At 38.8% G+C, this 17366-nt stretch overlaps 1 long non-coding RNA gene across 3 annotated transcripts in view; it reads left to right on the top strand.

The window, feature by feature from the left end:
* Positions 1-17366, top strand: part of LOC104913050 — a 119727-nt gene that overhangs the window by 34090 nt on the left and 68271 nt on the right. For 2 of the 3 annotated variants that reach the window (XR_002119390.2, XR_795089.3), the window contains exon 3: positions 14948-15031. The exons of the other annotated variant lie outside the window; for it this stretch is intronic. This is a non-coding gene — a long non-coding RNA (uncharacterized LOC104913050). The remainder of the gene's footprint in view (positions 1-14947; positions 15032-17366) is intronic. 3 annotated transcript variants of the gene reach the window in all.

Here is a 17366-nt window from a genome sequence, read left to right as displayed (position 1 = left end):
AAAAAAACAACTTTGATTTTATTGAATTTGCACTTGGAAAGTATTTCATAATCCGTATGACTGGAGAGTACATCCATATTTCTTTCACTTCATGATAAAAGTACAAAAATAGAATTTAAGTAAAAAGCCACTTACATGCTGAGTGCTTTTTGCATTTCACAGAATCATTGAATTCATAGTCATAGAATTTGTGGGTTTCTTTCTCAGACTTTCTCCCTGCACACAAAATTACACAATACTTGGTTAAAAAGCCTTTCTAGATATGTTGATGTTTGAATGCTTCCCCATGTGCTGTTTGAGCAGAAGTTAGCGTGGCACTGGAATTTTAGAGAGAAGCAACAGGAGCAACACAGTTTAGGAAGGGGGTAAAAAACCTCTGTTGAAATGCAGAGTTCTTTTCCTGGCTTTACCTGGATATGTTTAGTAAGAGGAAAAAGATTCTTGTACTGACACCAAATTGCTTTTTGTTCCTTTGTATTTCCTCTGGAAAAAAAATAAATACTGCAGAACTTCTTCAGAATTTGAAAACAGTTGTAATCCACCTTTTACTGGGAAAAAGACAAAGATCGCAGCCCTCTCAGCAAACAAATATGTGTATATGTTCTCTTTATCTCCTGGCATGATATTTTTTCATATTTTGGGATGTACACTTATTTCATACATCTTGTGTCCTCCATCAACCGTAGGACTTGAGCCACTGGATCAAAAAATGCACCTTATTGGATGGCTTCAGGTGACAAGATGTGGTAGAAGACGGACTTACCAGGTGTAATAGTGATTCTATTTGAACAAATTGATAAGAAAATACTGTTTTCCCAGTAACAGGTTGCATTTCTTCCTAAAGCTGAATATGGTCTTCTTGTCTGCTTTATACCTCAGTCAACATGACAGTTTTTTTCAATCTCTAATATTGGCCTAGAATTGAAAGAAAAACAGTGTTTGCTTTCTAATTGCACTATTTATTTTTAGTTCGATATCATGTATTTAGCATTAAATTGTGATCTTTCCGAAGCAACTATTCCATAAGCAGAGTGACAGCATTTAACACTGCTCCAACATGTGTCTGTCACTCAGATAGACAGCCGTCTGTAAACGCATATAAGAAACTTCATTCTTCCATCAGAAAGCCTGCTGTTCCCAAGTCAAAACAGAAACAAGGGTAGAATATAATTGTTATGAGAACTCGTTCCACAGTTTCCATGCTGCAATACTGGCCTAATTTCACTAGGGAAGAATAGAAGTTTTATGAAGCTGGGAAAACCAGTGTTCAAAAATTACTTATAATTTATATGTGCCAAATGGTACTTCTGGCACCTTAATTATTCTTTGTTTCATTATCCCTGGATTCCTGATAGCAGGTTGATTCATAGCTTTCACTTTTCCTCCCTCTAAGATAATACAAGGAGAGGCAAAGCAGCTGCTGTTTGCAGCAATATCTGTCACGGGGGAGAATCCTGAGTAGTGCCTAGGGGAGTCCTTTGAAGAAGGTCTGTACGATGTGCTGGTCCCTTTGAGGAGTTGTGGAATACTTTGAAAGTTGGTTTAATGATGCTCACAATTTTGAGGGAGTGAATCACCTGGAATTCAGCAGCGATAATACCTATATTCATAACGGTGTCATTCTGCAATATGTCTCAAAAAATGGACTGCAGGCAGGAGGCAATGCATATAGGAATGCTGCCAAAGCCAAGTAAACAAAACACGCAGGATCATTACTTTTACCAGCCATTGTTGTTTCGCTTGTAGTGAGAGAGCATCATCTGTGCAGGCTCAGTTTTCCTCTCCAGTTTGTAACCGTATTCTGCATGCAGTGCCAGGCATTTGGGAGAAGAGGAACACAGTCATTGTAATTGTAATTACAAACTCATCAGCCTGATGTGATCTCTGTCCCATTTTCTCTGACATTTCAGTGCTTTATGAATCAAGTTGCATGGTTTGGTTTTAAAAGCCAGAGCTAGTTGTAAACCACAGGCACCATGAGAACAGGAGGGATGGGAATAAAAAACACATTGTGTGGTTTCTTCAAGGTACAAGGGTACTTGCATCAAAGCTTCCACTTCAACATACTTGACATTGAGGAATTAAAAAATGCATTGGTTCAGGAAACCAGAAGTTAATTCCTGAGGCTGAAATGAACATCCCTGGGGGAAAAAATGTTCACTTAGAAGTACAGAATGAGTGAACTTTGTACTCCAAATTCTGTTACGGTTTGATGAGATGTGTTAGGTGTGCTCCAGAAACTGTGCAGGGTGGTCCTTCACATCATCATGGCCTTGCTCATCCTCAACTCATATTACTCTGCTGTGCTGCTTTACAGATAGATGAACGAATGTTTCTGGAGGCTGATTATTATCTCTGTGGCACCTTATAAGAATTTCCACTCATGGCTGTCATAAATCAGCTTGATTTAAACTGAATAACATCTAACCATAGAGGGAGTGACACACTGTACTTAACCAGATCTGGCACTGCACGATGGTGTTTGTAATAAATGCCTCTTTTCCTTCATTGCTTACTTCTAAATTCTTTCCTTCTCTAATCATTCTTTTCGTTTGCAAAATTGAGTTGAAATGCCAGTGCTCCATGCTGACATGCTTCAGTTTCTGATGGATTCATTTCTTCTTCTCTGCTTCTCTGTGTTTCTTTTCATTTGTTCTGTATAAGAAAATGGTAATAACTAAATTAGATTTCCAGGGATAACATCTCATGTGTAATTTATGTTTTGAAGAACCGTACGTGGTGCTAAATGGGAATAAGTTTTTGAAATATTTGAAATGTTTCTCTCAAAACCTTTTATGATTGTTTCCTTTGGTTGTTAGTGAGTTTGTTTTTTTAAACAGCACGTCAGCAAAATGTGCTAATTGTCTAGAAACACTTTCACTTTCCTGCTAATAAAATACATCGCCTTTTGAAGAGGAAGCTGAAAAATAGTTAAAATAATGAAAAAAGCCAACAAGATGTTTAATCCATGTACTTATTCATTCATTCATTCATTCATTTAAGAACAAGTTCCCAACTTCCTTGTAGCATGGGCATAGCTCCGTTCACTAATGGTCCTCAAGGCCATCCATTGAAAGGTGTCCTCAGAGGGCAAATCATGAGGAAGCAGTAGTTGGCAAGGTCATGTTTACACCAAGTACCCATTCACTGTGTGAGAAGGTAAGATCTCAGTAGAGTAGGGTGAAAGCCAGCCCTTATAAATTACTCTTTACTTTTTCCAGTTAAGTCCATGCATCTTTCAGCTGCATCTTGTGTCTGTCTTGGAATATATTGCCAGTACCATTCCTTTGCTAGCAGAAATTAACCAGTGTCTCTTCTATTCACAGTTTAGTTCCATTTTGTGGTTGTAGGAGGCATTGATTCAGTGTGATTTACATAAGATTTTTTTTCCAGCCCGCATTCAAAATTCTTCTGCTGTTAATCAATAGGTAAGAGCGAGGACAAAGCATCCTAGCTGTTCCTCAAGCTCCTTTAGCAGGCTGAAGTGATTCCTCCCTCCATTTTCTTCTTTTAAAAAGTGTACATTTCAGACATTATGAGTAGAAGAAAGTGTTTTTCTCATTTACTCTGGGCCTGTCACATACAAAAGATTTACTTGTAATTAGACAGTTCTGTTTCTGTCAGTGTAAAAAAATATCGATCACATTATGCATAATCCCGTTTAAGAAGGACAATTTAGATCACAAGATTGTATATTATGGATGTGTGACCTGGTGAAGAAGATAGAATATGAAACAGACTCCCACTAGAGTGTGAGATGAATCTGGATGAGCAGGCTTAAAATTGCTCCAAGATATTGCAGGTATTCATTCTGCTACAATCCTCTATTTCCTCCTTCTGTGAAGGGCACCAGACCTATTTTTGGGAGCTGCTTAGCATTTGCAGCCTTCTCTGTCTTGCCTGGGTTTTGAAGTCTGAAAGGTGAAAGTCACCTATATACTGAAAGCATGTTCTTTTTGCATCCCTGTTTAATGGATCTCCTATAAAGGCAAAAAGAACTATCAGATTGATTTTTTTAGTAATGTGCATTCTAAAATTAGAAATGCCATCAGGAAACCTGCTTTTTGGTATTAAGGTAGAAAGCTACAAATTAGAACTCATTTTCTGAGCTTTCCAGCCACGCTGAATATTCCCAAGATGTCTGCCTAGTTTGTATACAGTCTAAATTTTCTATAAACAGTAATTATAAAGATTTCATTTCTGTAATATTATAGACTCTCTTATCACTTTGCAGAGGCAGAAAACAAGGTCCCCTTGCTAATAAACTTACTGCTTAAATGAGCAACTAGCAAAGTTAGATGCACTTGCTGATAAGCAGTTTCTCTCATTGTGTGACATTCTCCATGCACCTTTTGAAGGCTCTGCCAGTTACAGGAATTCCACTTTCCCCAACCCCCTGAACAGATCCACGTGCAGGTAACCCTACGTATACATGCATGCACCTGCAAACTGAATCTCCTCTTTCTGTGAAGCTCCTCCTTCGTTACACTGTGTGCTGTTGTTACAGCGAGGTGCCAAGTGAACTTGCACACAGCCAGCTCGTCATGGCTTTTAATTCATTGTTATCGCTCTCTTTTTGTGCTGACTGAGCCCTGAAACCCTCGCTCACTTCAGTAGTTTTCCTCCTCACACAGAGGCCCAGCATCAGGCATCTCCCTGTCCTAGCAGAAAAGTGCTGGAGAATCTGACTCGAGGCTGCTAAAAACTGACACTTCCAGTACTCTATGTGGCTATGAAGCAAAAAAAAAACCAACAAACCAACAAACAAAGATGTGTCATTTTCACTTGCTGCTTCAATTACTTGAAATTTCATTTAGACAGTTTTAAAAGGTGCAAAGTGTAATCAAGAGCTGTCAACCCGTACTAAATTATTCAGATCCTCAATTGGAAGGGGGATGTGAGAAAATAAGATTTGTTAATGTTTCTAGTTTGTGTTGTCTTGCTGTGGCAATTATACTTTCAAATATGATGTGCCTGGGTACACAAGGAATGCGTGCATAACTGATTGATTAGAGAAGCTGTGAACAAGGTACCTGAGCTGTGCTAATTTCAGGCAGGCAGAAGGCTCCAGCAGGGCCCAGGCTGAGAACTGTGTGGGGCTGAGGGCAGAGCTTCGTGCCTTCTGGGCAAGTCATCTCTGACAGGTGTGCATGTCTTTTAATTAGTGCAGACTAAGGAGCCTGTGAGAGGGAAGAAGTTCTTGCTCTTAGGAACCCAGTTGTACACCTTGACTTGATTTTTTTCATGACTCGACACAAGAGGTTGGGGTCAGCCAAGGATCTTTTTGCCTCTGAAAACCAAGAGCACTGGCTTTGCAAATTCTAGATCCAGGTCTAATTAGAAGATAGACCAGAACCATAAATTTTCTAAAAATTGAGAAAATGTGTGAGATAGAATAGCAGTGTGAACAACTCATCACCCAACTTACACACCTTGAGGCTGTGCAGCAGCTACCTTCCTTTTCAGCTTTGCTCTCAGTCCAGCACAGGCCTTCCTGGACTGCCACAGTCTCAATAGACTTTTCTCTCATAGTTTTAGAATTTTTTTTCTTTCAACTGCAACTAAGGCTTGTTTAGAGTCTCTTCTCCCCTTTTCTCTGTCATACCCTTCTGCACACACTGCACATTCCTTGCTGGCTGTGTCTCTTTTTCCTTGCCCACAGCATCCTGCATTGCTTTATGTTATTTCCCTGGGTATTATGGCCTGCTGTAAAAACAAGATGCAATGATCTGCCCATGGTGTGTGCAGTAGCCATCAGAAAGCAAAATAGTGACCGTCCTTTTCTGTGGTCCAATCACAAGCCTTGAAAACAAAGTAATAGTACAAGCAGTTCCTGTGAACATACTCATTAAATTATTACACAGTCTACTGCAAGCAATGTTCAGTATCAGATCAACAGTTCACAGCTTACACGAGTGAAAGGAAGTGACGAAGATTAGAGGACTTCCAGCACAGAAAGTGAAATTCAGCTGAACAGTCACCAGTGTTCTGAGATGTGCTTTACCAGAAAGAGAAGGAGGACAAGAATTGTTTTTCTTGTAAAGCTCCAGAAAAGGTGATGCAGTAGAGTACACCTTAAAAAGTGGCTTTGCTCAAAAATACCTGGAAAGAGAAGTTACAATGTGGGGATGGTTTTTCTTACTATTCACCTGGTCTGAGCCCTTCTCTCCCCTTCCTTTCATTGATGGTGATCCGCACTAGCATTTTCAAAGCCAGACCTACTTCACCTTGTGTTCTTAGAAAGCTACATAAATCAAGGCTGAAATATCTCAGGTACATCACACTCAGGCTTGGAAAGTATGTGAAGTTGGATTACGTGCTCTCATATTCAGTGTCCTCTTCTCCTTCTGCATGTGTTATTGGATGCACTGCAAGGATCAGACCCATGCACACGTCGAAATTAACTGTCACACAGGGACAGAATTTCTTGGATGCTGAGGGGAGCTAAATCTCCCACAGTAATCTCCCTATGTAACATCACTGTTACTGCTCAGATTGTCTCTATTGAGTCTTTTCTTAATTGTTCCTCTGAATATGCCTCTAAATAAACATCTTGTGAGGCTTGTATTGAAGACAGTTAACACCTGACTATTTGGCTGTCTTTTTATACATGTAGGGCCAGATTCAGCTGTTTTGCAGGGGGAGACGATGCTGGTGATCTTACTGTAGTTCCATTTACTACTGAAAAAGGAAATTCAGCCCATTGTCTCTTTCCATTGATAGTAATTACACCCTGCCTTTTTCTCTTCTTGATAGACTTATTTCCTTTCTGTCCATGTGTTCTAGCAGGTAAGAAGTAGGATTAGGTTATAATGAGTACAAATGGATTTACATATCGAGGCTGCTGGGCACAGATAGATGCTGCATTTCCACCTGCCATTTCAAGCTGCCAAAGGAATTGCACGTGCCTGTTCTGGTTTGTGTCACCTCTTTGAGCCTCCTTTGAACATCGATCCTGGAGGCAGCTGTCATAGAGGGGGTGATGCCACACTTTCAGCTGCCTTTATTCTGCCAGGGAGCTGTGGATTGTCCCTTACCATTACTGTTAATGTCTGTTTGGGGGGATTTAGCATATCATTTTTCACAGTGTTTTTCCCCCGCTCTCAAACTGTCAGGGATCCTTTTTCATGATAGAAATAGAAAATTAATTTCTGCTTCGGTGTTGCTGTGAAATAGACAATCCACTGCAATTTAATTTTTGGCATAATATCTTTCCTACATTCTGAATCCATCTCTCTTCAGTGATACGGGGACTATAAAAGATAGTGGATAGTGTAGTTTGTTCATCCCCTTCTCCTCCTTCCAAATATTTGTAACATTCAGAAAATGATCTGAGTTGGTTCTTCATGCCCACCATTTAGAATCATTATCATGAATCTTTTACAGGCTGGATATTATCTTGTCTTAGCATTGCTTACCAAGATATAAACCATGATGAAGTTCATAGAGTAACTTCTTGCTTACCAGAGCTTATGGACAGATGAGTTAAATGACTTAGTTACGTTCTCCATAAAGAGATTTTCATGCTTTACTCCCAGCATACTGAGACGTGAACTTGTCTTACTGTCTTCATTTTAAGTTGTCTTTGAAAAAATTTCCTATGAAAGAAAGATTTATTTTCTGGGCTTCAAAATTCCACATCCGGGAAAGAAGACAGAAGCAATGGCAACAATGAATATATACGTGATATTGAGACAGCAGATACAGCAAATAAGGCATATTTTCGCTGACAGTTGCACTGTTTTCAAGTGGATAGAACTGAGAGCTCAGAAATTGAGAACTACCCTTTCAGATATTAGCCTGTCTTTCTTAGCTCATGGTACTTCAATGCCTAGACTCAGTTTCTTTGCCAGACAGCAGCAGTAGTACTTGCCCATTTGAAAGGTGAAATTCTAACTGGGTGCTTCACAAGACTGCTTATAGTACTAGATGCTATGTACAAATGGTATCATTATTGGTACTTCTCAAGCTGCAGCTATCTCTAACTAATCTAAATAACTAATTTAAAAGATCCAGAAACACTTCAGTGGTTCCCAGCTATTCTTTCTGCCTGCAAAGTAGGACGGAATTTAAGGTGGCAGTTTATGTACGGGGGAGGCAAAAACAGTGGGGACAGCAAAAAGAACAAAATAAATCCAAGAGTTCAAATTCTTCTTGATATAAAGTTGTGAGTTTGAAAAAGCAGACAGAAAGGATGTCCTGAAATCAGAGGTCTTAGGCATGCAGAAATGAGGATGTATCTTAGTATGCACATCCGAAGTGTGTACGACTCTCATTGCACAGTGGGTGGGCAGCCCCCAACTGAAGCAATGAATTCCGGTCATTGCATTGGAAGGAATATTATGGGACGTGAAAAAGAGGAACAAGAGAGTAAAGCATTGACATTGTTGCCTTCAGCTTTAAAAGAATGAGTTATGAGGACTAGTTTAAAACCTTAACCTCAGAAAAAAAGTTGAATAAGGGGATCTAATTAAAGAGCTCAAACTCTATAATGGTAGAGCTAATGTCAGCATTATTCATAACTCAATGCAGAAAATCTGACAAAAGAGCACAAATGGAATTTAAATTGAAATAAAGACACAGGGGAGCATCTTCTCTGTCTGAAAGTAATAAATGTTTGGAGCGATCTACCTGGCAAGGTTTAGGAGGTGATGACAGCAAGGGCATTTTCAGGAAGCACCTAAATTTTGCTCTGTGGAAATAAGGCATTAATATGGATGAGCTCAGATAAGCCAAATAGCCAATTCTCATATGTTTGCTGCCAGCACCAACAGCTGCTTGATCTCTAATGAGCACAACAGCATCCTCTTTCAGGCTGATAGTGTGAGCAAGACCTATAATGGATGAAGACATGTTTACCTTGGATTCATGTTTGATGTCTCCTTTACTGTAATCTTTATGAAAATGCTTTTCTCCCTGGAGATATGCTGTTTTCTAGTCCATACACATGCCCCTGAAAAAAAATTACAGCCAAGGAAGAAAACAGTTAATTTCTACCACTTGGCAAAGAGCTAAAACAAGCCATTTGTTGGTATTTCTTCATAGAACATAACTAAAATAAAGGATAAAGGTAATGGCTTGGAGTCAGCTTTACTGAAAGGTGTTTTAGAAATTACTTTCTTCCTTTCACTGGCCCACACTAACATCCTTTCTCATAGATTAGAGTTCATCGCTGACTCCTGAGCAAGTGCAGTTTGTGTTGGCATTTGGAATGTCTCTTGAACTGAATACATGTTTCATGGTTTTGTGTTTCTGTGCTGTGTCTGGACTGTTCTGGCTCTGAATCTAAAAGATTCAATATAATGCTATGATAGCAGTTGTTTTGACAGCTCTTTGCAGATTCACTATAAATACCATGTTCTGAAGAAATTACACCAAGTTTCATTTCCATCCATGAATGCACTGAAAACGAAAACACTGTATCAGTGATCACTAGTCATTTCCAGCTTCTAGGGGAAGAGTGTGTGATTAATAAACATTCCCCTTGTATTTAAAAGTGCACTTTGCTCCTTCTGGTTATGCCTTGAGAAGATACCTCCGATTGCTCTGATTACTGTTCCTGGGTGTTCACTGAATGTGCAGTCTCTTTAGGCCAATGTCAGTAGAAATGTTTCCAGAAGTCAGCATGAAACAGTTTAGGGGGTTCTGTTTTTCACTTTTCCATGGTTTTGTAATTGTGGATTTAGAGACAAACTCCAAAGCCTGGAAAAGCTGATAACTTTCTGTATATTTCAGTCAGCTTTGAGAATGTGACCCACTTCCATTTGGATGACTTGAGTTTTCTGAAATGGATACAGGGGAATCAAATGTTTTCTATAGAATTCTTCCAGATTTTATGCAAAACCATGAATTCACTACCTTGAATTTCTCATCTATTTATTGAGGCACACTGACATGCTTCATTAAATATTTGACTGTCTGGAGACAATTTAATGACAAAATCATTATTTTGGTTGAATTCAGGCTTTTGCAGCAGTAATTTTTCTGGCAAAAATTAACATACAAGTAAAATACGCATGGTTGTGTTCTCAACTACCATAAAATAAGCATTACATCCATCTGTGTATGCATCAACGTTTTTGTCTCAAAGGGGCCAATTCTGAACCAGTTCTGAAGTCCAGACTCATCTGACATCCATATTGTTTGCATGCAGCACATTGACTAGCATGCTTTATGAACCAGCTGCAGCCAGGCAAAGAGACTGCAATGAAGACAAATGGCTGCAGGGCACAGTTTGCTGTGCTTAAATCCTTTCATGATCCCATTGCTCATCCTCTGGTGGTGAATAGCCAGGAATCTGTACATCTGAAATAAAGTGACCACCCACAACTACTTAAGAAATTTGGCTAGAGTTTAATTGGGTCCTTGAGAAGCATGTCATGTCAGCATCAGCTAAATTGCATTTGTTACGGTGCTTTCAAATTATGCTCTAAAGTTCCATTTTCTTTGCAAGAAGTCCCCATATCCCTAAACTGCAAGTTAAATTGTATCTTTGCCGTCCAGGTCCTTAGAGGGTCTATGCAATTTCACTACTTTTATAAGTTTGGTCCTATATGAAATCTTTTAGATTGCTCAGTAGAGTGGAAGACAAAATTGTGTAAGAAACAACTATTATAAAAAATTGCCCCTTTAAAATAATTAACCCCCCGCAAGCTGTATTTGTTGGACAGGTCTTTCAAAGACAGCAAATTCAAGTTGTACAGGAAAACAAAATATTGCTAAGGGAATCCATAAATGTGCTGGGAGAGCAACCTCCTGTAACTACTTTCTCTTTTTAGCTGATATCTGTTTTTAATCTGTAGGATGGAACTGTCGGTTCAACTGGTGCGGTACTCTGAATTTAATCAATTTGATCACCTTAATTTATTCATATTGACCGGAGCCAAAAGTACAGAGTACTTTTAATTAAAAAACAGTCCCACTGAATGTACAAAAAAGTGATATTCATAAGGGATTCTCATTCTACTTTTCCTTCTTTTGGTGAGGACTTGCAAAAGTCTCAGGAGTCACTTATGGTTCTTCTCTATTAATGAAATGATTAATAGAACATCCTAATTATTCTTTAACAAGGCAAGACACTTCCTCCCGAGCCAAGGGGCAAACCAAAACATGAAAATTGTTCTGAAAAATGTCTTCAAACAACTGAGAGTTAAAGAGAGGGAAATGTTAAAAAAGAAAAAAGACCCCAAAGTTGCATTAAATTCATGTATCAAATTCTTTAAACTCTTCACCAGAAGGATGTGAACTGAACTGAGGAATAAAATTCTGTCATTTACTGGAAATTGTGAAATTTCCCTATTCTTTCACTTTATTTGTTCACTTTTTTATTGGGGTCAAACTACACGACTACTGAGACCTGTGAATAAGCAGTGAATTTCAGTTTTGCAGAGGCTTCTGACATTCTTAGAGAACATTTACCGATCACACTGTAAAGTTAATGATTTGACCTCCCGAAGCTCTAAGATGCAAATTTACTCTACCTTGGTCTAAGCTTTCCAGAAGCTGCTACTGTGTTAACATAGCACTGCATCCAAGCTAATAAACCTGGCAAGTGCTCAGATTTTCACCTTGCCTTTAGTCGTGCTGACAGGTTCCATACTCTGCTACTACTTTCGCTGTAGTCAGAGAGTCTAATTTCTGCTGTTGTAAATCAGCAGAGCTTCAGTGCAGTCTCTGGTAGTCAAGCAATTCCTATCAGCTGAGGCTTTGGTTTATTATATCAGGAAATTACAGTCTTGACAAGAGTGAGCTGTGTAAGAGTTTCTGCTAAGTAACTTGCAGCTCTATTTCACAAGGTCTCCAAGCATAGTCCTGTTTATCCCACAGACAGTGAAACTCGTGCCATCTTACCATTGCCTTTCAGGAGTTTCTAGGGCAGTGTCACCTTCTGCTGCCAAGATGGGCTGTGCTAGATCAATCATTGAAAGCTAATACCATTGATTTTGAAAAGCACCTAACTCATCTGAATGCTTCTGGAGTAGAGTGTCCTTTCGTAGGCAGGATCAGAGATGTGTAGATCTAAGAAAGTTAAAGGAACACTGGAAGGTGTGACGTGTTACGCTGAGCATAGAAATTAGGAGACAGGCAGATTCTCTTACTGACTTGCACGTAGTATTGGGGTTAAGTCATTTGAATCAGTCTGTCTGTTTTTGTCATCTGTTGACTGGGAATAAATTGAATTAAATTAAGAAGTTCTGCTACAGAGCGTGTTATTTAAAATAACACAACGGAAGAGCAAGGGAGTTCACCCATTGTATGCATTTTATTCCTAGATATCTAATAGGCAGTCTGTCTCCAGGAGTCACAAATTACTACAGTTAGAATGGATTATAAATCTCAAGTAAAGCCTAGTCAATTCTACAAGTGATATATTTCTTTTATTACTGACCCTTTATTGCTTCTCTCTCTCATACACATCTGTCTTTTTTTTCTTCAGCAGAAGGGGTGTCATGCTGCATTTGTATTCTTCTCAACGGGTTTTCTCCTCAGCCCCATTTTCTTTCCTTCTTGCATTGGGCAACTTGAATCTCTCAAGAAATTTTTATTATTTTTATTTTCCCTTATATTTACTTGGCAATGTAACAAAAGCCAGGGATACGAAAGGAACTTAGAAGGGCAAGAAGGGAAATTATGACATTTTTAAAGGAACATACTTTCCTGGAACAGAGGGATTCATCTATTATCAGCTATTCTTTTTTTTGTTTTAGGGAATCAGAAAGATTCATTTCAGTTGAATTTTGCAGCAGAGAGACAGACCTTTAAATTAGAAGACATGAGTTTAATTGGATTGAGTTGAAATTACCAGAATGAAATCCTTTGCTAAGTAAACATTCCAATAAACGCCTTGTTCCCTGAAAAATTTTGCTTTTCCAGCTTCCATCTTGACTCACCTTGGGGAAAAACAGTTGAATCATCTCTAGCTATTGCAGAGCAGCACCAGCATCCAAGTCTATTAGCTGTTCATAGTGCTTGAAGGAGTAAATTTCAAGGGATGTGGGGGGTCTGGTATGATTCCAAATCTCAGCGCTGAAGATCTAGCATGTGAAGGCCTCTGTAGTAACTGTGGTCATGAATAATAAGCTCTGAGTCAGTTAAGCTTAGCTGCTTAACAGCCAGGTTGGACGCTAGACCTTCAAGCCTGAGCAGCCAGGAGCCTGCTAAATTAAATCTGCTTAGACACTGAAACATCGTGTGGGGTCCGATAGAAACATGAGAGATAAGACCCATCATGCTTGGTGGAGGATGCTCAGGGACTGTATAGATTCTTTATTGTACACAAGGAAACCTTGATACTTCCCTGTTGACAGGAAAGTTCTGCAGAACACCAAGTCTGTTTTGATGTCTGAATGTAAAAATCTCTTAAAACAAATATATGAAACATGCTACGCTGGAGAGAGACAAATCTCTCTTCTACCCTCAGGGACTGAATGCAACTTACAACTGCTGAGTGAATAATTAGTGGTAATTAGCACTAGAAATTGATGCCTTTGGAGATAGTCTGCCAAGTTTTTAAGCACTTTAATACTAATGGATTTTTTTTTCTCAAGGATAAATCTTTATAGAGGAAGCAAGTGCAAATTGATTTTTAAAGAGCCTGTCCAACGTTGAATTTATCTTACAAAAACATTGGGTTTAAAAACAATTACATTTACATTCAATGTATTTTAATGCTTTTTTCTTTTTTTTTTCCAGCAGGTTCATTTCTCTTTAAATATTTTTGCTGTCACTTTTTGTCTAGTTTCTTGAAAAACCGGTGTGTGGAGTACAATTGGATCTTTAGAAGGTGCTGAGATAACACACGACATCATGTCAAAGTTTTTAGTTCCTAAATCATTTTTCAGTTACAGAAGAGCATTCAGTTTTAGTAGTAATGGCAGTATAATTGTGCTTTGAATTGTAAGAGTAAAGTTCTCTGAGCAGGGCAGAGGCAAAGACCTGAGCATTAAGAAAATTGTGCGTGCAATTTCATGTCTTCTCTGTCCAAACAGTTGTTGACTGAACTCAGAATCCTCATTTAAGTTTCTTTTCAGATCCTTCCAGATAAAATCAGGTGCAAAGGCAGTAAGAGCTGGAAAAAGGACTTGAATTCTTCCCCCTAACTCATATAGCATACCGAATTTGCATGTTTCTGTGGGAAATGAATGTTAAATTGTAACCAGGACTTGAGAGTTGATGCACATACAGGTTGAGTGCCTGATCAGACCTACTGCACTGCTGGCTTTGTGCAGGGATAGGGATGCAGTAAGGTGCAGTCTGGTTCCAGCAGCTTACCTGATGAATTAGACTGAAAAGTCAAAGGTAAATGTAATGTCTTAATTTCCAGAAGTTCTGGGCACCCTCACCTCGCCCTGAAGTTTCTGAGAAAACACATATTCAAGACCTCAAAACTCTGATGGGAGAAAGATTACAGATTTTGCAGGCATTTGATATGGAAAACTCTAAAATAGCATAGAAAGAAAACTATCTTATTATGCGTGAAACCATATCTCGTCTGTGTGAAACCATATTTTGTGTGGACAAGTTACATTTGAATTTCCTGTAGCGTCAAATAGAACTTTTGCTCATGAACTGCATGAATGGGAGACAAACCATAGGGATCACAAGTACGTTGCATGATGGTATTGGGAAGTTCACCACATTAACAACACTTTGAATTTACAGTCTTCTTGAGTCTGTCAGTCTTCCCTATTTTCCAGTCAAAAATTTGTACTGAGATCTGAAACTCTTCCCTCACTCCTCTTCTGCCCTCCCTCCCCTTCCACTCAGTAATACCCTTTTCTCTCGGGGTATACTAAGTACGGCATGATTCTGGAGAGATTATTTTCTCCTTTTTTATTGCTTTTGACTCTTTATTACTGCTCATTATAATGTTATTAACTTGGCTGCAGTTATGACAGTATTCAACACCTGTTTCATACAGCAGGCACATTCCCTTTTTCTTCCGTAGCGCTGCACACCTGGGCCTTGAATTATTCCCTTTGGCTGAGTTGAAAGCAGGAGCATGAGAGAGCGGGTCCTTGATTTTTCTGAGGTAAGGGGCTTTTAATTTGTGACTCAACATGAATCCTGTTATCATTGATTCTCTAGCATACATTCCGTTCTGGCTATATGTAGGCAATGATACTGGTAATTATTTTGGATGAGTAGTGATATGAGTGGTATTTCAATGGAAAAGGAGAGGCAGGATTTAATGAGCTTTTAACAGTACTGGATTATTTGCTTGAAAAACTCCATGGTGAGAATAGAAACACGTACGGAGTTGGCCATTGCTTGATTGGAGCATAGAATACACTAAAGGCCAGCAGTCCTCTGGAGCTCCAGCTATGTTTTTACTTCCAACATTGTTATAAGCAGGTCAGAACAGAGGGTCAACACTTCTTTTTTATTCAGAGAAGGTTAAACAATAGCCTGGGTTTGTCTCCTTGTTTCTGAACATGACACTGTGAAATGCTAGACCTGTAAGAGAGAAGAAAAAGCATTGTTTGGAACTGTATTGAAGAGAAATGCTTCCTCACCTGTTTAGTGATGGTTACAGCTTATAAATAAAGACCACAGGTGTTTTCTTTATAGGGTTGGTGCATTTCCCTTCATTTAGGCTTATTCAGTTATCAGAAACAGAATGAAGTCACAGCGGTGACTTCATTGGAGTGAGGCCAAGGAAACAGGACATATCCATGCAATTTGGAGTTTTTGTTTTGACCAAATCCTGAAGTACCAAGAGCTTCTGCGCCTCAGGCACTTCTAATCTTGAATCAAGGTTATGAGAATATAGTTAGCGTCTGCAAGGACAAAGGAAAATATTCAAAATCTATTAATTTCAGTGGTATAAGACACCAAAAATTCTGCACATTATTGAACGTAACTACCTCATTTCCCTTAAGGTCTGTGTTGTTACATTTAAGTACAGGTTTGTCTTCTATTTCCAAGGTTTACCAACAGCAACACTGTATCTTGATATAGTTATGAAGACCTTGAGCAGACCCATCCAACATTCATAGCAAGTGTTTTGAGAATAGGGGGTTGCTCCTTCAGTTTTTCCTATTCTCAAAATAGCTGAGTTTTCAGAACTTCAGCTGAAGGTATCAATGATCAGCCAACAGAAAGCATCCTGGAAAAACTCCTATGAGAGGGACTGCCTAATCTCCTTTTGCTGATATATGGCTTGTTTTCTGGGAGGGAAATTGATGGAGTTTACTGCTTGGCTGCTGAGGTCGTAGGAATGGAAAGACAAGGTGTTAAAAAACATGAACTCCTTGAGTATATATGCATAGTAAAGATAGGAATTGTTTGAAAGTAGTAAACATCTATGCATGGCATCCAGTAGACAGAATTTTAAATTTTACAGCAAGTTACTAGGCAGCTTTTAAACATTCCCCTATTTGTGGATACATTCATTTCCTAGGCACTATAAGATGATAAAAGGATCAGGATTTTTCTTTATAGCCTCAACTTTTTGACCCAGTCTGGCTGTATATCTTGATGTCTAGAAGTGTGAAAAGATTTGAGACAGAATATTTTCATCCTAGGTCAACTTTCCCCTGTACCTAATGCATACAAAGGAAGCCTTCAGGAGATTTTGCACACACTGGAGAGTGATACTGGGAAGTATATGCTTATGACAGCTCTAAATGTAACATTTGTCACTGAGAATCCTTCCCAGCTGTACACTGTTTTCTGTTGCATTTCAAAGGATTGGTAGGAAAAGAAATTCCGAGATGACCATCCTAAGATGGCACTAATGGTTCCCCATCCTTTCGATTCCGTGAGAGCAGTCACACTTAAAGTTACCTACATAATGATGTTAGTCATGAATTTTAATCAATATTTGTCCATCTGATCTAAAAAGGAATTAATAGTGGCCTCCCGTTAGATAGCTTCAATTTTTTTTGTCATCCACTGGTAGTAATGGATGTTTATGTACACAGATTTCTTTGCATTTCTCACCATCAATCTTTTGCCCCTGCTCATTCATAATATCGTGATTATTAATCACAATAATAGCTGGCATAACTGATTATGCTGCTGGATTGGAGGCTATACCGATTTCTCTGTAATGAGTTGCTTTTTTTCTCAAGGCTGTAAGTCAGCCATGAAGCAGCTAAGAGTGAGGCAGCAAAATGTCATAATTTGGGAAAGCTTTTTATTTTTAAAGAAGTATTGATACCATGGGATTGACTGTTTTGAAATTAAAAGGGAGTAACAGGCACACTTTTGCTTATTCTTTTGGGTGAGTATTCTGTATCACCCTTATAGTGGCTTTTTCTCCTCAGAGAAGAAAAAGTGGCTTCTTTTCAGCTTGAAATGGTGTAATGCAGGTTGCTTTAAAAACAAAATGGATGACGCAGTCATGGAAGTGATTTTTTTTG

This window comes from Meleagris gallopavo, chromosome 13, assembly GCF_000146605.3.
Source record: "Meleagris gallopavo isolate NT-WF06-2002-E0010 breed Aviagen turkey brand Nicholas breeding stock chromosome 13, Turkey_5.1, whole genome shotgun sequence".
NCBI classification, from domain to species: Eukaryota; Metazoa; Chordata; class Aves; order Galliformes; family Phasianidae; genus Meleagris; species Meleagris gallopavo.
The sequence above is the reverse complement of the archived record's forward strand: the minus strand, read 5'-3'. Positions and strand labels throughout refer to the sequence as shown.